This window comes from Lathyrus oleraceus, chromosome 5, assembly GCF_024323335.1.
Source record: "Lathyrus oleraceus cultivar Zhongwan6 chromosome 5, CAAS_Psat_ZW6_1.0, whole genome shotgun sequence".
NCBI classification, from domain to species: Eukaryota; Viridiplantae; Streptophyta; class Magnoliopsida; order Fabales; family Fabaceae; genus Lathyrus; species Lathyrus oleraceus.
The window spans coordinates 87,525,893-87,538,164 of record NC_066583.1 but is presented as its reverse complement, the minus strand read 5'-3'; positions in this window follow the sequence as shown (position 1 = coordinate 87,538,164).

Genomic DNA, 12,272 nt, shown 5'->3' with positions numbered 1-12,272 from the left:
TGAAATTAAATTGCATAAAGTAAATGACTTGAAAGTAAAGCAATGCTAATAATAGTTAATGTTAGTCAAAGTTAATTAGATGTTAGTTGGTTTTGCTTTTTAATTTATTAAGTCATTCTTTGGAGAACACTCAACCCTCTATTCACAAGCATGGATCCTTGAACCAAGAGATCTTCCATAGGAAGGAAAAAAGGTCAAGGTTCCACACAAAACAATAAAATGGGGGAGACTTACAATCCCACTTACTAGAATGCTAAGCCTTTAGGGTCAAAATTTAGCTCTATGTTAAGCAATCGTAATTGAACTTATGTAGAAGTCACAACTATCTGAGGCCGAGCAATAAAACTTTAGGTGTTAATGCATGTTAGAGCTTTGGTATAATGAACCAAAATCCTAAAACATACCACACACTAAAAGAAAAAAGATCAAAGGGGGGACCTATCTCATCCATACTTGTATTAGTTCATCTGACACAAAGTCATTGATGAACCAATTAGCCTTATGATATTGAGACTTCATTGGTTAATGAAAGGAATGGGAAAGAATGGGATTGAAGATGAAGAGGGAAGGGAGATGAGAGAAACACAAATTGGTCATGGGAGGAAATTTATCAAATTAAAATCATTCATTCATTTTGGGAGATGAAATGTACATTTCATCAAACCCCTAAATCCAATGATTTTAACTCAACAAAAGTCAAATCAACCTTGACCAAGGCCCAAACACATAGTCAAACATCACAAGTCAATAAAATGGCTTAACATAATTTTTACACAATTAATCAATTAAAAATCAAATTAAAAATGCATTTATATTCAATTTAATTTGGCTAAAACCTAAAACCTCTTCAAAACACCAAATAAATGGCCAAGAGATTTATCCTAGGTCAATTAAGGTCAAAGGACCTTAGACAAAAAAATTCATGATTTTTGAAAAGTCAGAAGTATTTTTAAATAATTAAAAATAGGCACAAAAGCAATTAATTCATGAAAAATATCAAAATTAATCAAAAAAAATGAATTTAATTCAGAAAATGAAAGAGGAAAATATTTAAAGATTTTTGGTGAATGTCCCATATTTTTTGGATTAAAATTGAAATTAATATGAATTAAACAAAATAAGTTAATTAAAATATAAAATTAGAAATTAAATAAAATGAGAAAAAATACGGGCCATAAGATCTCCCTCATTAATTGAGGTGGCAGATCTGATGGCCACACGCGCGCGCTCCACCATGCACTCAAGTCAACTTAATGTACGTGTGGTAATGCAAAGCAATTACCTATATTATAACATCCAAACATGATCAGATGACCAGGAGGTGTGCCAACACATCACTGGAGCTAGGGTTCTGGTCATCTTCTCCGGTGACCTCCACCGGACTGGTCCAACTTCATTTTAATGGAAAATGACAAACAAGGACACTATTTCGAAGAGAAAATGCTCAGGATCACAAATCTGGCCTCAATTTTCTCCAATTCTAAGTATATGAAAAGATACAGGGATTTGAATTTTGAGGATCATGAACTGAGTGGCTTCGTTTTGACCTCAAAGCAACTTAATCTTCTTCCCTACATTGGTAGGACTTCAGCCAAGCAAAAATCACAAAGAATGGTGAAGAATTGAGGGAGAACCAAAGAGATGAAAATTCTGAAAAATTACCTTCGAGGGAGCTTCAACCTTGCTTTATCTTGATTCCAATTGTGCTTGGCTTTGTTTCAGAAGCTTGTAGGAACTGATTAAGATCAGAAAATGGTCTGGACTCTTGGAGTTTCAATCTCAAAACAGAATGAGATTTGAAGCTCGATTTTTCAAATGAAAACCTTTAAGATTACCCTGTAATGGTGAGGGTTTGGATTGCAGGTTCAAAGCTTGGGCATGAGGTGTTGATAGAGTTCTGATCACAATGCACTCCTATTTATAGCAAATGCATGTGTTGTTTACACACTTCCATTCAAATGTTCAAAAATAGCATGTTTCTTCATGAGCTAGCATGGGCGTGCACAAAGCCCAAACAATCATTTGCAAAGCTCCAAAATCGTGCATAGGTGATGCTGAAAGTGTTGCATTAAGCCATGCAAAGTTGGAATGAGTTTGATCATGAAATTCTTCCAAACGGTACCACACATTGCACCCATGTGCAAGTCCTTCAATTTTAATCAAAATGATATGATATTGGAGTTTTTGGAAAGGTGTGATCAAGGGTAACAACTTTCATGTTGAACACTTTTTCATTTGAAGCTTAGATCATGATGAACTTTGAGGTGGAAGTTTGGAAAATCAAACATATTTGAAAATCTTCTAAGTACCAAGTCACATGTTCACTTCTTCCACCTTGAATAAATTTTGTGATGGACTTCAAATTGAAACACTTCCTTCATAAAAGTTGTATCTCTTTCAAACATATTCAATTTGGTCATAAATTTGACCTCATTTAGATTTGGCATGAAGGAGTTATGCATTTTAGAAGTTGAGGAAAATCACTTGTTCAATGGTAATGGCCCAAAATGACCTATAGTGTTTCCTCTTGGCACATGCATTTTCAAGTTGAATTTGAACTTCCTCCAAACATCAAAGTTGAAGTAGACATCTTGAATTTGATCACACATGTTGAAGAAACTTGTTGAGGAAGTCACACAAGATACCTAGATGGACTAGGGCTTCCAAGGCAAACAAGCTTCAAACTCTTGATGAATTCTTGATCAAAATGATATGTGAAGACCAAGGAGATCCATATATGATGTATAAAGCCATTTTGAACCATTTCTTGATTGGTCTCCTTGCATTGAGGGTCTCAAACCCTATATATGAGCTTAATGGAGCATAGGTGAGCACACACACTACCTACAAAAGAGTTAAACTATACATAGACATATTTTTGGAATTTTGGTTAGTAAATAATGAAAAACAAAGTATGATACAATCAAATATGTTTGGTGATCTCTCCCAATGCAAACCCAATGATTGATGGGTAAGGAGGATGCCAAGGTGTGATCCCCAAAGCCAATGCATATGATGAGATATCACGAGGGATCTTAGGGTCAAAATTGGGGTCTTACATTATGTTTACATTTTAAATTCTATATGTATTACTATTTCAGCATAACTTTACTATTATCTTAGTTTTTTTCTTTTTTCAACTTCCTATTTTTTTACAGCCTGCAAACAAATGCTCGTCCAAAACCATATCCCTCCCAAAACATATCTCGTGCGTATGCACAGGTTTGTTACTAGTTTCATTAAAAATTATAAATGCAACACACAAAATGTCCTTGTTGAAATTATTAACAATTCACGGCTACGATGTAAAAATTTGATGAAAAAATTAGGAAGTGAACTAATCGTGTTAAAGTAATAAAAATAATGTTAGTCTCCACATGAATCGCTTATTTTAACAAGGTTATTATTGTGGTTTTAACATTAAAGAATGGGGGGATTTTCATATTGTTTTGCGAAAGTAAATTGTTGAATAAACTTGATTAAAGATACAAGGTGTTAGTCTCCACTGATTTTCACTGTTGGTAATTGCGTCTATTTTCTCAAAGTGATTTTTTATAATTACGATAAATTGACTTGACCGTTATACTCAATTCTTTGGTGTATAATTCACTCTTCTTAACGACAACTCCTTAATTTCTTAAATGATTTCGAAGTAAAAACAGACAAGAACGTTTTTTAATTTCTTGATCACAAACCTATAATTCCCTAAGTCGAGTTAATTACTAAGTTTTAACAATTATCCTATTACAGGTTCAAACGTTAGAGTCAGTAATCGCTATGATTCTAGGTTCAATTCATATGCTCCTCAACATATAAAAAGCTTTAAGAATAAAGATAATTGAATAAAAACTAGAATATCAAATCGATAAAATAGTACAAAACCTATTACATACATCTAACAAAACCTAATTAAGAGTTATTTAGCTACTCATAGTTATGCAAATAACTAGCATGAGTTTAGGTGAACAATCCTTGAAAATCAATGAAGAAGAAGGTCTTCAATGGTTGAAAACTCCATTTCTTATGCTCCAATATTGCCTTGTTGTCCAATATTGTTTCTAAAATTCGGAACCCATGCAAAAGTGCATTTATTTTCCTTTTAAAGAAGCCAAAGCGTGTCAATCAGTCACCCGTCGCGACCATATTGTAAAGCATTGCAACCGCGATAAAAAGCTATCATGACCACGATAAAGGAATCACAACCACGATAATTCCAGTGGATAAATTTCTTATTTTGCTTCCTTTTTCTTCTAAGTCCACTTTTCTTCTTTTTCTTTATCTTCTTTTATTCTTCTAATTTCTTATTCAATTTAACTTATATTTTTCTAGAAAATAACTCGATTCTATCGAAATTCCTCATAAAATATTTGCAATGAGTAAGTTTTATCACCTCTCATGGGGTCCTACATATAAGGGCCTTAATCGATTAGACAATGTATACAAGCTTTCTAAATGTTTAGAAACGTCAGTGATCATTCCCACAAGCACCATGATTGTTCCTCTAAAGGTTTTAAGGTATTTTAGTAAATTTAGAGATGTTTAAAACAATTTTATGTGAGTTTGTGCATTTACTTAGTAATTTAAAAATTACTCTAATATATTTACAATACTCTAATCACTCAGACACGGATTAGGGGAGCATTCACACTTCCTATCTTTCACAATATTTGAATATTCAATATCCCTTGCCTGATTCATAATTGATTCAACATTTCATATGCGACTTGACTTCTTCTAACTGATGGGGCTTGATAAGACTTCTTGATAGACGTCATCACCAGAGATTGCTTGGCAGAGATTGTCAAGGATTCCACCAAATATCGTTTGACATTTGGTGTTGTCCTTGGAGAGATAGGCTTTAACATCTTGATCTCACAAGCATAATCAACTTGATCATAACTTCATATGAAAACTTCATATCATAGTGCCGTCATTATCAAAACCATTGAAAATATATGGTTGATGCATACATTATATCTACAAGCACATAGATCCATAAAACTCTAGTTGGTTCCTGTAGCGGGGTATTCGTTACCATTAGAGATATTGACTAAATCCAAGGTAAACCATACAAGTCGAGTCGCCACCGCACTTCTATTTATCCAAAGGAATGGTTAGAAAGCAACAAAAACCTAAAAGTTTTATCACATCAAAAACTAGTAAAAGAGAGTCAGAGATCTGGGTAAGGGGGTTGGTTATGCAATGGGAAGGTGTTAGGCACCCAAAACATCCTAGGTACTCCTAGGGAGCCCTTTTCATAGTTGTTGTAAGGTTGTTGTTTTGTGAAAGTTTATTTGTGCAAACATGATTGAAGAGATGAGAAGAGAATATACAAGTTTATTTACATTTTGTGTTTGAATGGATGAACCCATTGCCTACGTACCATCTTAAAAAAAGATTAGGATCAAAACCTCGTAGTTCGGGGTAAAAATCTCAAAATGAGTGAGTGAATTGAAATGTCCAAAAGCCTTAAGGTCTTTTGTTATCAAAGGGAGAAAACTCAAACCTAAAACCACAAATCCACCATGTGAGGATAGCTTCAACATGCTAGTGAGGGGTTAACCCCATAATAAGCATGGAAGACTCATTGTACATCACTAAGGATATAGGTGAGCATTATATCTACCACAAGGAAACTCAAACCTAATAGCTAAAGGTTATGAAAAAAGTTTGATTAAGAAAGTGGCCATTGAAACCACAAAGGCATTTGAATGAGTTATATTTACCAATTAGAAGTATACAAAAATGGTCAAAGTTGACTTAAAGATTCAATTCAAAATAAGTATTATGAAAAGAAGGTTTGAAAATCAAAAGCATAAGGCTTAGGTTTCTAATGTTGAAAACAAATGTTAAATGTTTGCACAAAAGTTTTGGCTTGGGTTAGAGTGGAGAGAAGAAGAAGAATGGCTAAGTCCTAAGTAAAACAAAAAGGTGAGGAAAAAGAACAAAACCACACAAGGAGTTCCTCTCTTGAGATCATATTGATGATCCAAGTAGCTCCCATCCTTTGGAATAAGCAATCACACAAAGCATAAACAATCATCACACAAGCCTCTTAAGAGATCCTCAATGTATCTTGTGTCTTTCACTTTGGATGGATATGGCAATGGTTCCTCCAATTTGAGCTCTCATAGAGTTCCCTAGCACAAGAACACACACATCAAAAGTTCCATGAAGCAAATCAAGAATGGACAAGAGTGAGTTTAGAGATTTGGTCCTTCTAACCCATCTTCATCATTTAGGTCCATTTACTCCAATTTTGCATAAGTAAAGTCCTAGAATCTAAGTCTAATTCTCCATTCTTTGCATAGGGAAAGTCCTAGAAACTAAGTCCATTTCTTTGCATTTGGTTCACAACAATCAAAACAAACACAAACATAATAATATATACACAATTATGTGCTCAAATGAGCAAAAGGCAAATGGCATTAACATAAACATGTGCTCAAGTGAGCAAAGAGAAAAGCAAATGGATAATATGTGCAAGAATAGTAAATTGCATAAGAGTAAAGAGCAAAAAGTAAATGTTAATTGTCAATAGTTAGTGTTAGTAGTTAGTGTGACATAAGGCAAAATTTAGCGCTATGTTAAGCAATCGTAATTGGACTTATGTAGAAGTCACAACTATCTGAGGCCGGTCAATAATAATATAGGCAACAAACACAAGTTAGGAGTCTTGATTAGTGAACCAAGTCCCAACAACTTGTCATGCCAAAAAGAAGAAGAAAATTGATCTTGTATTGGTTTAAGCCTTTTGCATGATTTAGGAAAAAACCTATCCTTAATGCAAATCCATTCACTTGATAAATTGATCAAGATAAATTAGATTTGGATCAAGGAAGATTAAGTCTCCCTAATCAATGCTAACTTACCAACCTTCAACTCATTGATCAAAAAAGAAAGAGAAGAAGAAGAAGGAGATGAATAAGAGAAATGGAAATGGCAAAATTAAAGTGCATTAAATGAAATAACATGTACCAATCCACATATGTTGACCAATGACATTGAAAGTCAAAGTCAAACAATCAAAAACAGAAGTGAGATGAAGATTGGAAGTCAAGAAATGAACAAAATATTTTTGCCATTTTTTAATATTTAAAATTAAACTTGAATTAAAAATAAAAGAAAGGTCAAACTTCAAAATCACTTCAAATCAACTTTGAAAAGTCCAAGTGATTTATCCTAAGTTCAGCAAGGTCAAACAAAGTTTGACAAAAAATCTCAGCATTTTTAAAAGTCAGAAACTATTTTTTATCAATTAAAAAATGAATAAAAAAACCTAATTGAACTAAAATCTCAAATAAATCTCAAATCCATTAAAAAATTGATGAGAATATTTTTCATGGATTCATCATCATTCAAATAGGTTAGGAAAATATTTTTGTATTTTTTGAATATCAAAAACTATTTAAAATGAATTAAAAATAACCAGAAAAGAGAAAATTCACAAAAAATATCAAATGACAAAACAAAAAATAATAAAAATCAGAAATAGAAACTAGAAATTATTTGGAGACTAATGCAATTGGTCCCATAATTTTTGGATTAAAAATGAGAGAGATATTGATTTTTGAAATAAAATGGAATTAAAGAAAATAAAATGGAAATTAATAAAATCAGAAAAAAGCCTGGCGCGTTGGATGAGATTCATTAAATGATGTGGCACATCAGATGGCTCACAGGCGCGCGCGTACCAAACACACTAGTCAACTGAAGCGCAGGGTGCATTAAAAAAAGTCATAACAACTGAAGGTCCAGATTAGATCTGGAAAAGAGATCACACGATCCATATTTGATCTGGAGTTGGGACGACCATCGGAGCCACCGTCTTCTCCGGTGAGACCTCCAGTTCCGGTGAGAATTGCAGACATGGCAAACTCAACCAAATGGAGCGATTTATATATCAATCGAAAGAGGAAGTGATGTACATCACTCCTATACCATGCACTTCCACTCTAGATCCCTATAAATGGAGAAATCAGAGCTGGAAGTATGATGGTGTTCATCATGAACTTCATGTTTTTGCAAAATTGAAAACACAAATCAAATGCCTCTATTGAGAGGACTTCAGCCAGACCAAGGAACACAAGAAATAAGCAAGGATCAAAGACTTTCGAAGAGAAAAAGTTCTGTTATCCACCTTTGAAATGCAGGTCTTGAGAGCATGATTCTTCACAACCAAAGCTTGCAATGAGATCTAGTGATGAAGAGGAAGCAAGGCTGAGGAATTATAGGTCTGAAAATCAACCAAGGTAGTTGAAATTCAGATCTGAATTTTTTTAGAGAAAAGTGAAAATTCCTTTAGTGATGGTTATGGAGAGAATTCTGCAGCATTTCAGGTTGAATCAGGGTGTAGAATGAGAGCTTACATGCCATGTATTTATAGCCAAAGCCATGCTGAAAGTGTGATTTCAAATTTGCATGAATGGAAAGGGCCTCCATGCATGGGCCTGTACAGGCGCATGGAGGGCCCAATTCCACTTGATTTGGCAAGCTGAGATCACAAATGAATGAAATGGACGTGCAATATAGATGTAATCAGCTCATGCATGGCAATTGAATCAAGTTTCCCAAAAAAGGCACTAAAAGTTCTCCTCTTCGAAAATGATATTTGCCAAATCCAAATATGGTCATGTCAGTAATGGTTGGAAAGGTCTTGATGTAAGGATGGAGTGTGTACTAGTTGGATGTGAAAAGTGCTTTCTTATATGGAGAATTGAAGGAATAGGTATATGTGGATCAACCCGATGGATTCATTAAACACGGAGAGGAAGAAAAGGTATATAGGCTGAACAAAGCCTTATATGGCCTAAAGGAGGCATCAAGAACATGGTTTATCAAAATCGATAGTTACTTTCAGCGAGAAGGACTTACAAAGAGTAAACATGACCATACTTTATTCATTAAGAGAAGAGAGAGAAAATAATCATGGTAAGTATTTATGTTGATGACTTGATATATATTAGGAATAATGAAGAACTGTGTGCAATATTTTAGCAATCCATGATGAAAGACTTTGAGATGACATACCTTGGTTAAATGAGGTTCTTCCTTGGAGTTAATGTAAGTTAAAATGCAAATGGAATTCACTATTGCAAAAAGAAATATGCAAGAGAAGTTTTGGAAAGATTCAATATGTGGAATTATAACTATCAAATATCCAATAGTTCCTGGAACTATGTTGTCAAGAAAAGGTGAAGAATATGTTTACTCAACTTTGTATAAGCAATTTGTAAGTAGTAAGATGTATCTTACATCTACATGCCTAGATATGATGTACGTAGTGTAATTGATTTCATGTTACATGGCTAATCCAAAGGAGGAACACATGAATGTTGTTAAAAGAGCCTTGAGGTACTTAAAAGGTACTTTGGATTTTAGCTTATTTTATAGAAGAAAGACTGCATATAAGCTTTTGGCATATGCTAACAGTGATTATGCAAGAGATGTAGACGACAAAAAGAGTAATCCAGGGTATGTGTTTCTACTAAGTGATGCAGTAGTTTGTTGGAGTTCGAAGAAGTAAGCCATTGTTACATTATCCTCTACTGAAGCTGAATATGTGGCGGCAACCTCATGTGCTTGTCATTGTGTTTGGATGATAGGGGTTATTGAACAAATTGGAAATGAAAACTGTGAACGTATTGATATTCTTTATGACAATAGTTAATCAATTAAGATCTCTAAAATCCACACGATGCATCGGATGACTAAACACGTTGATGTCAAATATCATTATTTACGTGATCTTTTAAATTAGGGAGTTGTAAAGTTGGTTTTCTGTGGAACACAAGAACAAATTTCAGACACTATGACAAAGCCATTCAAATTGGATCAGTTTGTGAAACTTAGGTGGCTACTGGGAGTACAACCACTTGAGAATTAAACTGTCTGCTCAATGAACATTTCAGTTTAAGGGGAGGAATTTGTAGGTATATTTACTAAGAATTAGTCTTTATTATAAATAGAAAGCTTAATTTAGTTAAGTTTAATAATAAGAAAAGTTGAATAAGTGTCATTGGTTATTATAGTTTGAGATGACTTGATATATATTGGGAATAATGAAGAACTGTGTGCAATATTTAAGCAGTCCATGATGAAAGAGTTTGAGATGACAGACCTTGATAAAATGAGGTTCTTCCTTGGAGTTGAAGTAAGTCAAAATGAAAATGGAATTCACTTATGCCAAAAGAAATATGTAAGAGAAGTTTTGGAAAGATTCAATATGTGGAATTGTAACTCTGTCAAAAATCCAATAGTTCCTGAAACTGTGTTTCAAGAGAAGGTGGAGAATATGTTGATTCAACTTTGTACAAGCAATTGGTAGGTAGTCTAATGTATCTTATAGCTACACGCCCATATATGATATACGTAGTGTGTTTTATTTCATGTTACATGGCTAATCCAAAGGAGGAACACATGCAAATTTCTAAAAGAGTCTTGAGGTACTTAAGAGGTACTTTAGATTTTGGCTTATTTTATAGAAGAAGGATTGCATCAAAGTTGTTGGCATATACTGACAGTAATTATGCAAGAGATGTAGATGACAGAAAGAGTATTTCAGGGTATGTGTTTCTACTATGTGAGATAGCAGTCTATTGGAGTTCGAAGAAGCAAGCCATCGTTACATTATTCTCCACTGAAGCTGAATATGTGGCGGCAACCTCATGTGCTTGTCATTGTGTTTGGATGATAGGGGTTCTTGAACAAATTGGAGATGAAAATTGTGGATGCATCAGAGGACTAAACACATTGATGTTATATATCATTATTTACACGGTCTTTTAAATTAGGGAGTTGTAAAGTTGGTTTTATGTGGAACACAAGAACAAATTGCAGACATTATGACAAAGTCATTGAAATTGGATCAGTTTGTGAAACTTAGAAGGCTACTGGGAGTACAACCACTTGAGAATTAAACTGTATGCTCAATGAGAATTTCAGTTTAAGGGGAGGAATTTGTTGATATATTCACTAAGAATTATTATTTATTATAAATAGAAAGCTTAATTTAGTTAAGTTTAATAATAGGAAAAGTTGAATAAGTGTCATTGGTTATTATAGTTTGTATTCCTTATTTTTATCTGAGATTTCTATCAAACTATAAGGCTTATATAAAACCATTGTATTCTCATATTGTAATAACAAGAAGTGATCCCACTTGATTAATATTATTATAGTTATTACTACTTCTTCAATTATGTAGTGAATCAGTAAAATTTTAATAAATTTTGTTTTCTCATATCGCGGAAATTATATGAAACGGGAAAAATGAAACTATTGATCCAAATATTGAAAAATAAAAATTCATCAACCATTTTTTTCAAATATGTGAAAAAGATTAAGGGAACTTATTAAAAAAGATTGAATAGATATTTTAAAATTGTATTCTATAATAAAATAATTATCTTATTTGTAAAAAACAAAAATGATTGATTTATCTAATACAAAATTTAATAGTTTTTGTATTTAATTATATTATTCTTGATATTTATGTGTAGCGGTAAATTCATGACCATTAAGCTATGGATAAGCTTAACATCAATAAAACCAGAGTCGTCACCGCGCTTTTATTGTTTCCAAAGGAAAAGGGAAAAGTACGAACAAAACCCAAAGATAAGAAGTTTTCAAATCAAAACTAATAAAATGCCAGAGATTACAGGTAAGGGGGTTGGTTACACAGAGGGAAGGTGTTAGCACCCAAAGAGTCCTAGGTACTCATAGGGAGTCCTTTTTATGTGTGTAAGTGTATTAGGTATAAAAGATGTTTGAGAAAAATAGAGTGTGGGGATGAGAAAAGAATTTATTGATTATATTTTTGTGTTTGACAATACCTTTGAACTTGTGTCTACGTACCAACATAAAAATGAGGAATCAAAACCTCGTAGTTCGTGGTAACAATTTCAAAATGAGTGAATTGCTTTTAATCAAAAGTTAAGTGAAAAGACAAAGGGTCCAAAAGTTTGAATGAGTTTAGTTTTTTTTGTCTTTTGAAATTTTAAGTCAATATGATTAGGTTTATTTACAAATTTAATTTAAGAAAAAGTTTAAAAATTCATTGGCATAAGACCAAAGTTTCTAATTTAAAACATGTCTAAGTTTGAAATCACAAGCAAAGAAAGTTTTTGAAAGGGGGGAGAGATTTGAAATTTAAGAAGTGGGAGAAGATGAAGAGGCTACCCTAAGCATAAATTTAAAAGTTAAGAGTTGAAAAGATCTTAATAGGGATGCAATCCAACAGACAAGAATGTCATATAGAAAACTCATTTTCC